This window comes from Heterodontus francisci, chromosome 13, assembly GCF_036365525.1.
Source record: "Heterodontus francisci isolate sHetFra1 chromosome 13, sHetFra1.hap1, whole genome shotgun sequence".
Lineage (NCBI taxonomy): Eukaryota > Metazoa > Chordata > Chondrichthyes > Heterodontiformes > Heterodontidae > Heterodontus > Heterodontus francisci.
The window spans coordinates 78326780-78339623 of record NC_090383.1 but is presented as its reverse complement, the minus strand read 5'-3'; positions in this window follow the sequence as shown (position 1 = coordinate 78339623).

The following is a 12844-nucleotide window of genomic DNA, read 5'->3' as shown; positions in this document are numbered from 1 at the left end:
AGATTGTTCGCTCCTGGAATGAGAAGATCTCTCCAGTCTGCTCCCATCTCTTTCTCACAAGCCTCTGAATCCACTGAAGACATTTGAACCCCAAGAGAGAAAAGTCTCCAACAGCAAACAAGGCTTAAGAAGAATACTGGGTCCCAATGAAAAGCAAGATCTACCTACAATCAAGGACTCTACAATGAGCTCGAAGAATCATAACAAAAACTCTTCAAATATTGCCTCAAACATTTCCACTTTATTTTTCTTCTGCTCTTTTCTGTCTCGATTTGCATGTGTATATCATGTATGCATGCTAGCGTGGGTGCGTCATGTATCTGCAGACATCAACTGAATTAGAGTTTAAGTTTAATAAATTTCAACTTTTCTTCTTTAAACCTAAGAAAATCTGTTTGTGCTGGTTTCTTTGCCTTATAGTTGGAAAGCAGTGAACAAGGATTCACCAAGGGGGAGCTAAAAACACAACGTTTAAAAAAATTAAACCCTATTACAGTAAGACCAGGTGAAGGCTGAAGAGAGGGACCCCTAAACACCTTTCTCATCTGGTCGTAATAATATGTATGTATAAAGCTGACAAGAAGTCTGGTTGCAAATCAGACCTTAAAGAAAGTTTAAAGGGGCATGGTGTATCTGAAGCCCCATTCAAGAAGCCACAGTTTGAGCAGAGTGAGGGATGAAATAGCAAATTAAATTAAATATGGTAAAATTTGAGGTGATCCATTTTGGTAAAAGGAAGAAGGAGGCCACTTATTTCTAAAGGGTGAGAAACTAAATGGAGTAGATGAACAAAGGCTTGATGATGGTAGGTTGGATGTTCTATGGACAGAGGCCTTTACTTTTTTTATGAACAGTCTTATTCATTGCTTCTTGAAAAGAAAATGAAAAATGATGTGCTTCAATAGTTCTGAAGACTTAGCCAGAAAGAAACACAATGTAATGAACTTTTATAGAACATTGCAAAATCTTTGAACTGCTCTTTAAGTGACAGGATGTTACTGTGAAAATGGTAGGAACAAAATGATCTTCAGAAAGGATTAACATAGTCAAGATTTTGTGTTATTGGAAGGTATTTAATTTCACTTAAATAATTTGTATTTTGTTACGGCCAGGTGGTAAGGGGTGTGGGTGGTTCCCACTGATAACCTCCCAACAGACCGCAGCAAGTGTTTTTGTCACTAGGGTTTTCACACATTTTGTTTTATTTGTCAAATAAATAGAAAGTGACAGGTTTTCTTGTTGGTTTAAAACAGAAGATTAAGAATTTATTAACTATTCATTCCCAAAAGAGTCGCAACCGCACGCACAAAAACTCTTCAGATATTGCCTCAAACGTTTCCACTTTATTTTTCTTCTGCTGTTTTCTGTCTCTATTTGCATGTGTGTATCGCGTATGCATGCTAGCATGGGCATGTCGTGTATGCATTGGCGTTAACCGAATTAGAGTTTAAGTTTAATAAATTTCAACTTTTTTTCTTTAAATCTAAGAACACCTGTTTGTGCTGGTTTCATTGCCTTATAGTTGGAAAGCAGTGAACAAGGATTCACCAAGGGGGAGCTAAAAACACGGTGTTTAAAATAATTAAACCCTATTACAGTAAGACCAGGTGAAGGCTGAGAGGTCTCCTAGCCACCTTTCTCACCTGGTCGTAACAGAAATTTGGGGGCTACCATCTGGGACTTATACCCACAGACAAATGAGAGAAATTGGAAGTGGGAAGCCAATTTGTTCCCAATCAAAAAAGACCAAGATTAACACAGGTTTTCTTGTGGTTGTGTGTGCTTGAATATTAACATATCTGCAACTGAAGCCAGTAGCTCCCGAAGCCAGGGTGAAGTAACTTGAGATAAGTTTAAAGCACTGTCTATAGAGGAGTTGAGGAAAGTGGCTGAGCAGTGTGGGTTCACTGTACGTGGCAAGGCTAAGAAGTCTGAACTCCTAAGACTAGTTTTCTCTTGAAACTGAAGAAGCAGAAACAAGGTTAGAAGCAGACTCCGACATGGTATCGTTAGCAAAGATACAATTGGAACAAAGGAAACTTGAATTTGAGGAAAGAGAGAGGGAGAAAGAAAGAGCCTTCCAGAAGGAATGTGCAGAGAAAGAAAGAGAGGAGAGAGAGAGAGAGAAAGACAGGAGAAGGAACGAGAGAGAGAGGAGAGAGAGAGAAAGAATATTCCGGAAGGAATGCGAAGAAAGAGAGCTGAAGCAGCTTGACTTAACTAGGGGGTGACACAGTAAGCCCAGTGAAAGCATGGCCAATACTGGGTGGCGCAGTGGTTAGCACCGCCGCCTCACAGCTCCAGGGACTCGGGTTCGATTCTGGGTACTGCCTGTGCGGAGTTTGCAAGTTCTCCCTGTGACCGCGTGGGTTTTCGCTGGGTGCTCCGGTTTCCTCCCCCAGCCAAAGACTTGCAGGTTGATAGGCAAATTGGCAATTGTAAATTGCCCCTAGTGTAGGTAGGTAGTAGGGATTATGGGGTTACTGTAGGGTTAGTATAAATGGGTGCTTGTTGGTCGGTACAGACTTGAAGGGCCTGTTTCAGTGCTGTATCTCTAAATAAATAATTCAGGGCTGGGTACAAAATTGTTAAAACTAGCTCAACTAATCTCAAAATTCAATGAGGAAGATGTAGAAGATTTTTTGTGTCCTTTGAGAAACTGGTCAGGCAATTAAACTGGCCAGCTGAGATCTGGCCACTTTTCTTAGAAAACAAGCTAACCGGAAAAGCCCAAGAGGTTTATGAACTGACCAAAAATGCTATCCTCAGGGCATATTTAGAGATACAGCACTGAAACAGGCCCTTCGGCCCACCGAGTCTGTGGTGACCAACAACCACCCATTTATACTAACCCTACAGTAATCCCATATTCCCTATCACTTACCTACACTAGGGGCAATTTACAATGGCCAATTTACCTATCACCTGCAAGTTCTTGGATGTGGGAGGAAACCGGAGCACCTGGCAAAAACCCACGCAGACACAGAGAGAACTTGCAAACTCCGAACAGGCAGTACCCAAAATCGAACCCAGGTCCCTGGAGCTGTGAGGCTGCGGTGTGAATTAGTACCCGAAGCCTATCGCAAAAAGTTTAGAACCCTCACGAAGCAAGCTAATCAAACTTATCTCGAGTTTGGAAGAAGCAAGCAGCTGGCTTTCGAGCAGTGGTTGAAGGCTCTCAATGTACAGCTCAGCTATGAGAATCCCAGAGAAGTAATTCTGTTATTGGAATTTAAACACTCTCTCCTACTCTCCATAAAGACCCATGTAGAGAAGCAGTGGGTTCAGAGAGCCCGGCAAGCGGCCGTTCTGGCCGATAAGTTCGCTTTAATTTAGAAGTCGGTCTCCCAGGGGAGACCCTTTCCTAGTCATCCCCACAAATCCGAAAAGGACAACGGGTGGGAAGGTGACAGAAAGCCAAGCAGTCCTGGGAGAGCAAGGAAAGCAGGAGACACAGGGGCCCCTCCTCTGGCCAAAAGGGAAGGTGCTGTGAGCAAGAGCGAGACTCAGAAACCTGTGTGCTTCCATTGTAATAAAGCAGGGCATTTAAAAGCTGACTGCTGAAAACTCAAGGGAAAACCTGTATGGTTAATCAGGGCACACCCGCTCAGTGAAGAAGAGAACCTGATGGAAAGCATAGCGAGCAAGCTGTAGCTTTAAGTGCAGTAAGAGTGCAACCCAGGAAGTTTACTACTGCAAGTGCAGGAAAAGTTAATAGGATTCCCGAAGGCTATCAGGGATTTGTATTTGAAGGGAAAGTAACCCCATACCCCTCGAGTGGGGCATGCAAGCCCATAGTAATTCTCAGGGACACTAGATCCCTTTTACTGGGAAAAGGCCTGACCTTTGCCCCAGAGAGCGCAGTGAACACCAGAATGGTGGTGAATAGTATTGGAGGGCAGTGTATGTCTGTACCTGTACACCGGCTGCACCTGGAGTGCGGCCTAGTTTCGGGACCGATGACTGTAGGGATTGTCCCTAGTTTGCCTGTGGACGGGGTTGACCTGCTCCTAGGTAATGATCTGGCGGGGGTGAAGGTGGTAGCACCCCCAGTAGTGAAAGAAAGACTGCAGGAGGTGAGAGAGACAGGGCAGTGACAGGAGACGGTCCTCTGCAGTTTCCCTGAATGTGTAGTGGATCAGGCCATGATCAAACCAGTTGTCCTCAGAGGAGACTGAATTAGCACTCCAGGCCGATGACCAGGTCAGTCTGTCTGAGACTTTCTTTGGAAAATTAGGGGACCCAAGGATTGAATTTAATGGATTTTCTCTAGGCGAGGTTCAGCGAGCCGACCCAGTATTGAGAGAGTAAACACAGGCTGCCCAATCTGAAAGTGAAGCAGAGGGAGTCCCTGATTGCTACTATTTAAAGAATGAGGTACTGATGAGGAAATGGAGTTCTCCTCACAGATCTGAGAGCAACGAGTGGGCATTAGTTCACCAGTTAGTGGTACCACAGAGGTACCGGAGACAGATATTAAGAAGGGCCCAGGAGACTACAGTGGCTGTACATGCTGGGATAAGAAAGACCAAAGCCCCCATAAGACAGCAGTTTGACTGGCCAAAACGCCACAAAGATATGGTACTGTAGAAGTTGCCACATGTGCCAGGTTGAGGGGAAACCCCAGCCTACAGTGAAATCTGCATCCCTAAGTCCTACACCAGTGTTAGGAGGACCCTTCAGTTACCAGGCTGGTGAACTGTGAGGGACCCCCGCTGAGAACAAAAGGGGACAGGGCTGGAAGAAGGTTAGAAAGGGAAGGGGAAAAAGCGACCTAGAGGGCAGGTTAAAGGAAGTCCGGGAGGAATCCCGGATGAAAACCCCTACTGTCCAGTCAGCCAAACCAGAAAAATTTGAAAAGTTAGACCCCACATCGTCCTATGTAAATGCAGACACTAGAAGCACCCAACCAGAGTTGAACTGCTCTTTAAGTGACAGGATGTTACTGTGAAAACAGTAGGAACAAAATGATCTTCAGAAAGGATTAACTTAGTCAAGATTATGTGTTATTGGAAGGTATTTCATTTCACTTAAATAATTTGTTTTTTGTTACAGCCAGGTGGTAAGGGGTGTGGGTGGTTCCCACTGATAACCTCCCAACAGACCGCAGCAAGTGTTTTTGTCACTAGGGTTTTCACACATTTTGTTTTATTTGTCAAATAAATAGAAAGTGACAGGTTTTCTTGTCGGTTTAAGACAGAAGATTAACTATTCATTCCCGAAATGGTCACAACCGCACATGCACATATGCATTCAATCACACGCGTGTGCACACACACGCACGCAAAAGGAAGAGATAGATTGAGAGGAAAAGAGGTAAGTTGTTTGAAGTGAGGTAGATGTTTGGGTTTCACGGTAAACCTGTTAAATCTTCTTGGAGGCCATTTTCTCTTTAAAGTTGCAGTCCTGGGTTGCTAGTAGATTTCTCTGGTAGCTGAGTCTTCAATCTGCAGGATCACTTTCAGTTCTGTGACACACAAGTTGAACTGTAGAATTCACAGCAGGGCATCTTCTTTGGTTTTTGCTGGTTTTCTCCCAGCTCTCAGCTGGACAGGCTTTTGTGATGTTTGTTCTGATCTCTCTCTTTCGCCAGAGAGCTACTTTTTCAGGTCAAAAATTCATCACATGTTTCCTCTGTTGGAAGATACAGATCCCTCTCCCTGTGGTGACCAACAATGGCCCAGGATGTGGCTATGTTGCACCTTCTTTGTTTCAGAAAAACCCATTCAATTCAAAAATGTCTCTAATTGGGTTCAGGATATGTGTAATTGACACCCCTTAGCTTGGAATGTATCCTTTTGTCCTTACCAGACAGCAAGACAGGACCAGGTCATTTGACCTTCGGTGGCCATTTTGCAGCACATTGTCCACTGTTTAAAGGAAAAGTCAATTTTTTATAACTCTTCAGTTTGGGTTCTGTATTTCAATCACTGTGCTTCATGTGAGCATGATGGTTTTAATGAGAGATCTATATCAAAAATAATTAACTATATTTTCTCTTTTTCGATACCACATACTTTAATACTTAACTTTCACCCAACCTGAATGACTACATTGAGCCTGTAGTTCTACCATTCTGCTGTTTATAAAAGTTGTTATACTTTGTGTTTACCAAAAATTTAGTTTAGTTTAGTTTAGTTTAGAGATACAGCACTGAAACAGGCCCTTCGGCCCACCGAGTCTGTGCCGACCATCAACCACCCGTTTACACTAATCCTACATTCCTATCACATCCCCACCTATCCCTATATATTTCCCTATCACCTACCTATACTAGGGGCAATTTCTAATGGCCAATTTACCTATCAACCTGCAAGTCTTTGGCATGTGGGAGGAAACCGGAGCACCCGGAGGAAACCCACGCAGACACAGGGAGAACTAGCAAACTCCACACAGGCAGTACCCGGAATTGAACCCGGGTCGCTGGAGCTGTGAGGCTGCGGTGCTAACCACTGCGCCACTGTGCCGCCCAATTTTGGAAAATTTCATACACAAAATACAAACACGGCAGGATGTGTGCAACTCTTCTAGATTACTACTGTTATCCTGCAAATACCATTTGAGGGCTTTTTTTTAGGACTGCATGTATGCAACATTGAGTTACACATTTCATTCAACAATATTTTCATGTAAAGAAAAATCAGTGCACTGTGCCTGAGCATTGAAAAGTATTCAACAAACTCTGTTAACGAATGTTGGAATGGCGTTAAAATGTTTCATGTTATTAAAGAGTTTACTGTCCTACTAGCTCGTTACGAATACTGAAAATATAAAAACAACGAACTTGACATTTTGTAATTATTCATGCATGGAGGTAGCCATCGTTGGCAAAGTGAACATTTATTGTCCATCCCGAATTGCCCTTGAGAAGATGGTGGTGAGCTGCCTTCCGGAATCACTGCTGTCTGTGTAGTGTCAGTACGCCCAGAGTGCTGTTAGGTAGGGTGTTCCAGGATTTTGATCCAGTGATGATGAACGAACAGCAATATATTTCCAAGAAAGTATGGTCGGAGACGGAGAAATTAGAGGAATGGAATGGAGTCCTCAAAGGAGGCAGGGTGTGAGGAAGTGTATTCGAGATAGCTGTGGGAGTTGTTGGGCTTATAGACCTGAAGACAGGAGCAGCGGAAGCTGGCGGACCTGCTCTCTCTCTCAGCACTGAGACTCGAAAAAAAAAACTTACAGTGACATCACGGGAAATCTGCAAGATGATTGGTTGGGTGAGTAGCAGCTGTTAGTGTATTTAAATAGCTTAAAAAAATAAGGGGAAAGTATTTTTTTGTTGGACATAAAACCTCTGGTGATAAGGTGAGTACTACTAAAGTATTTTTTTTTAATTCAGTGTAATTTATTAAGGACTTTATATTGTAGTGGGTAGAACAAGGGCCCGAGTGTAATTGGTATTTTTTAATTAAGGGAGTAACTAATTAATCTAAGGGTAAGTCATGACAGGAAAGCTCAGCCCCGTGATATGCTCCTCCTGCGCTATGTGGGAAATCAGGGATGTTTCCAGTGTCCCTGCCGACCATGTGTGCAGGAAGTGTATCCATCTGCAGCTACTGGCTACCCGCATTACGGAGCTGGAGCTGCAGGTGGATTTACTGTGGACCATCCGCGATGCTAAGGAAGTCATGGATAGCACATTTAGTGAGGTGGTCACACCGCAGGTAACGGCAGCACATGCAGAAAAGGGATGGGTGACCCCCAGATGGAGTAGTAGGCGCAGGCAGGTAGTGCAGGAGTCCCCTGTGGCCATCCCCCTCTCAAACAGATATACTGCTTTGCATACTGTTGGGGGGATGACCTCCCAGGGGAAAGCAGCAACAGCCAAGTTTGTGGCACCATGGAGGGCTCTGCTGCACAAGAGGGGAGGAAAAGGGGTGGAAGAGCTGTAGTGATAGGAGACGCTGTCATCAGGGGTGCAGATAGGCATTTCTGTGGCCGCAAACGTGACTGCAGGATGGTATGTTGCCTCCCTGGAGCTAGGGTCAAGGATGTCTCGGAGTGGCTGCAGGATATTTTGAAGGGGGAGAGTGAGCAGCCAGAGGTTGTGATACACTTTGGTACCAGCGACATAGGTAGAAAGAGGGATGAGGTGCTGCAACAAGAATTTAGGGAGCTAGGTAGCAGATTAAAAAGCAGGACCTCAAAGGTTGTAATCTCTTGATTACTCCCGGTGCCACGTGCTAGCGAGTATAGGAATAGGAGGATAGAGCAGATGAATGCGTGGCTGAGGAGATGGTGCAGGAGGGAGGGATTTAGCTTCTTGGATCACTGGATCTGTTTCTGGCAAAGATGGGACCTGTACAAGTTGGACAGGTTGCACCTGAACCAGAACGGGACCAACATCCTTGTTGGGAGGTTTGCCAGTGCTGTTGGGGGGGGGGTTAAAATAATTTGGCAGGGGGATGGGATACAGAGTGGAGGTACAGTAGGGGGTGATGAACAGCCAAATATAGAAGAGAAATGGAGTCAACCTGGAAGGCAGAGCAAATATAGACCTGTTAAGGCATGAGTGAAAAATGCAAGGCTGAATTGCATAAACTTTAATGCAAGGAGTCTTACCAATAAGGCAGATGAATTGAGGGCATTGATTAGCAAATGGGATTATAATATTATTGCTATCACAGAGACATGGCTGAGGGAGGGGCATGACTGGCAACTCAATATTCCAGGGTATAGAATCTTCAGGCGTGATAGGGGAGGGGATAAAAGAGGAGGTGGTATTGCACTGTTGATCAAGGAGTCAATTAATGCAGTAAGGAGGGATGATATCTTAGCAGGTTCCTCAAATGAGGCCATATGGGTAGAACTTAAGAGCAAAAGGGGGCAATCACTTGGCTGGGTGTGTACTACAGGCCTCCAAACAGTCAGGGAGAGATAGAGGAACAGATATGTAGGCAAGTCTCAGAGAGGTGTAAAAATAATAGGGTAATAATAGTAGGGGATTTCAACTTACCTAATATCAACTGGGATAGTCTTAGTGCAAAAGGCTTAAACATAGAAAATACAGCACAGAACAGGCCCTTCGGCCCACGATGTTGTGCCGATCCTTTGTCCTCTGTCAAGGACAATTTAATCTATACCCCATCATTCTCCTTTATCCATATACCTATCTAAAAGCCGTTTGAAAGTCCCTAAAGTTTCTGACTCAACAACTTCCCCAGGCAAGGCATGGAATTCCTCCCCCAGGGGAGGAATTCTTAAAATGCATACAGGAGAGCATTTTGAGCCAGTACGTAGAAAGTCCTACAAGAGAAGGGGCAAAACTGGACCTAATCCTAGGGAATGAAGCTGGACAAGTGGTAGAAGTATCAGTGGGAGAGCATTTTGGGGATAGTGACCATAACTCTGTAACATTTAAGGTAATTATGGAAAAGGACAAAGATGGGGCAGAAATAAAGATACTGAATTGGGGGAAGGCCAATTTCAATTTGATGAAACAAGATCTGGCCAAAGTGGACTGGGAGCAGCTACTTCTAGGAAGTCTACATCAGGCCAGAGGGAGGCATTCAAAGAGGAAATAGTGAGAGTTCAGAGCCAACATGTACCCATTAAGGTGGATTGTAGGACCAACAAGTCCAGGGAACCCTAGATGTCAAGGGATATAGAGTATTGGATAAGGAATAAAAAAGGAGGCTTATTCAGAGCGCTGAGAACAGCGGAGGCATTAGAGGAGTATAGAAAGTGTAGGGAAGTACTTAAAAAAGTAATTAGGAGAGCGAAGAGGTGACATGAAAAAACATTGGTGGTCAATATAAAGGAAAATCCTAAGGCGTTTTATAAGTGTGTTAAGGGCAAAAGGATAACCAGGGAAAGAGTAGGGCCCATTAGGGACCAAAGTGGCAATCTGTGTGTGGAGCCCGAGGACATAGGTGAGGTTTTAAATGATTACTTTTCATCTGTTTTCACTGTGGAGATCGACAATGTAGGTGTAGAGATCAGGGAGGGGGATTGCGATATGCTTGAACATATTAACATTGAAAGGGAGGAAGTATTAGCTACTTTAGTGGGCTTAAAATTGGATAAATCCCCAGATGAGATGTATCCCAGGCTGTTGTGTGAGGTAAAGGAGGTAATAGCAGGGGCACTGACACAAATTTTCAGATCCTCTCTGGCCACAGGAGAGGTACCAGAGGATTGGAGGACAGCGAATGTGGTACCATTATTCAAGAAGGGTAGCAGGGATAGACCAGGTAATTACAGGCCGGTGAGTCTAACATTAGTGGTTGGGAAACTATTGGAAAAAATTCTGAGGGACAGGATTAATCTCCACTTGGAGAGGCAGAGAATAATCAGGGATAGTCAGCACGGCTTTGTCAGGGGGACATCGTGTCTTACTAACTTGATTAAATTTTTTGAGGATGTGACTAGATGTATAAATGAGGGCAAAGCAGTTGATGTAGTCTACATGGACTTCAGTAAGGCTTTTGATAAGGTCCCGCATGGGAGATTGGTTAAGAAGGTAAGAGCCTATGGGATCCAGGGCAATTTGGCAAATTGGATCCAAAATTGGCTTAGTGGCAGGAAACAGAGGGTAATGGTTGAGGGTTGTTTTTGCAAGTGGAAGCACAGGGATCGGTGCTGGGACCCTTTCTGTTTGTAGTGTATAATGATTTAGACATGAACATAGGAGGTATGATCAGTAAGGTCACAGATGACATGAAAATTGCTGGTGTCGTAAATAGTGAGGAGGAAATCCTTAGATTACAGGACAATATAGATGGACTGGTAGGATGGGCGGAGCAGTGGCAAATGGAATTTAATCCTAAGAAGTGTGAGGTGATTCATTTTGGGAGGACTAACAAGGCAAGGGGATATACAATGGGTGGTAGGACCCTAGGAAGTACAGAGTGTCAGAGGGACCTTGGTGTACTTATTCATAAATCACTGAAGGCAACAGCACAGGTAGATAAGGTGGTTAGGAAGGCATATGGGATACTTGCCTTTATTAGCCGAGGTATATAATATAAGAGCAGGGAGGTTATGATGGAGCTGTATAAAACGCTAGTTAGGCCACAGCTGAAGTACTGTGTATAGTTCTGGACACTACACGATAGGAAGGATGTGATTGCACTGGAGAGGGTGCAGAGGAGATTCACCAGGATGTTGCCTGGGCTGGAGCATTTCAGCTATGAAGAGAGACTGAAAAGGCTGGGGTAGTTTTCCTTAGAACAGAGAAGGATGTGGGGGGACATGATTGAGGTATACAAAATTATGAGGAGCATTGATAGGTTAGATAGGAAGAGACTTTTTCCCTTAGCGAAAGGGTCAATAACCAGGGGCATAGATTTAAGGTAAGGGGCAGGAGGTTTAGAGGGGATTTGAGGAAAAAAAATTTCACCCAGAGGGTGGTTGGAATCTGGAATACACTGCCTGAAGTGGTGGTAGAGGCAGGAACCCTCACAACATTTAAGAAGTATTTAGATGAGCACTTGAAACGCCATAGCATAAAAGGCTATGGGCCAAATGCTGGAAAATGGGATTAGAATAGTTAGGTGCTTGATGGCCAGCACAGACACGATGGGTTGAAGGGCCTGTTTCTGTGCTGTATGACTCTATGACTCTGTGACTCTTATAATGAATATTAGCAGACAGAGTTGTAATACCTGCCCTTTTACCTCCTCTTTCCTCACTATCCAAGGCCCCAAACACTCCTTTCAGGTGAAGCAGCGATTTACTTGTCTTTCTTTCAATTTAGTATACTATATTCACTGCTTACAATGCAGTTTCCTCTACACTGGGGAGACCAAACACAGATTGGGTGACTGTCATGGTCCTGTAGTTTTTTTTCAGGAATATGCAGTTTGCCTTTAGGGTTTGCAAAGGATCAGTATTGCTTTAAGAATCCGCAAGCCTCAGGAGCTATAGGAAGGTGCATTTTTGTTGCCTTCGAAACAGCCATTTGGAGACTGCGATTCAAAGGGTGCATTCTCGATGGAAACAGCCACTGGGAGTGAGTCTAATGTGATACATTTGTTACAATTCAGTTTTTGAACTGGCTTTGAGTTGAAGACAGTTTGTTCTAACAGAACACACTGGCACAGACACAGCTGTGGTTAGCACACCTGAAAAAGAGCTCTCAACCATTTAAACTGAAGGAATCGGATTTTAGTCTGATTTTAATTATTATCTCTCAAAATTCTAAAAAAAAATGACAAGCCACAACAGAGATCTCTGGTAATTTAAATTGAAGAAAGGGAAGTTAGACTGTGACAATCTTTTATCCCTCAAAAACTCTAAAGTCAGCTTGATTCCATTGAAAGTATTTGTAAGTCAGTAAATTGTTGAAATTCACTGGAGAAAGAAAGCAACATTCTGTCAGGACTTCGAGCAACATTCTGTGAGGACTTCAAGCAACATTGGACTGTAAATTTGCAAGGACACTACTTTTTTCTATTTTAAATGTTGTTTATATCTTCATAGTGTTTAAGAATTTAGTTCTTCTAATTAAAGAGTTAATTTGTTGATTTGAAGATACCTGGTTTGGCTAGCCTTATTCGGGGGTTAATAGATGGTACAATTTGGCTGGGTCTCTCTTTAATTTGGAAAGTTTTTAAATGATATGTTAGCCAACCTGTGGAGCAACGGGATTGAATTAACAGTGCATTGGTCCCACCACAATCAGAATTGTATATTTTGATTGGGGGCTTTGACAAGAGCGGTCGGTCGTAACATGACCGCTTTGCAGAACATGTCCGCTCAATCCGAAAACATGACCCCGTGCTTCCGGTCGCATGCCATTTCAACACCCCCCACCCCCCACCCCCCCCCGCCCCCCACTGCTCTCACGCTCACATCTCTGTCCTGGGCCTTCTGCAGTGTTCCAGTGAACATCAACGCA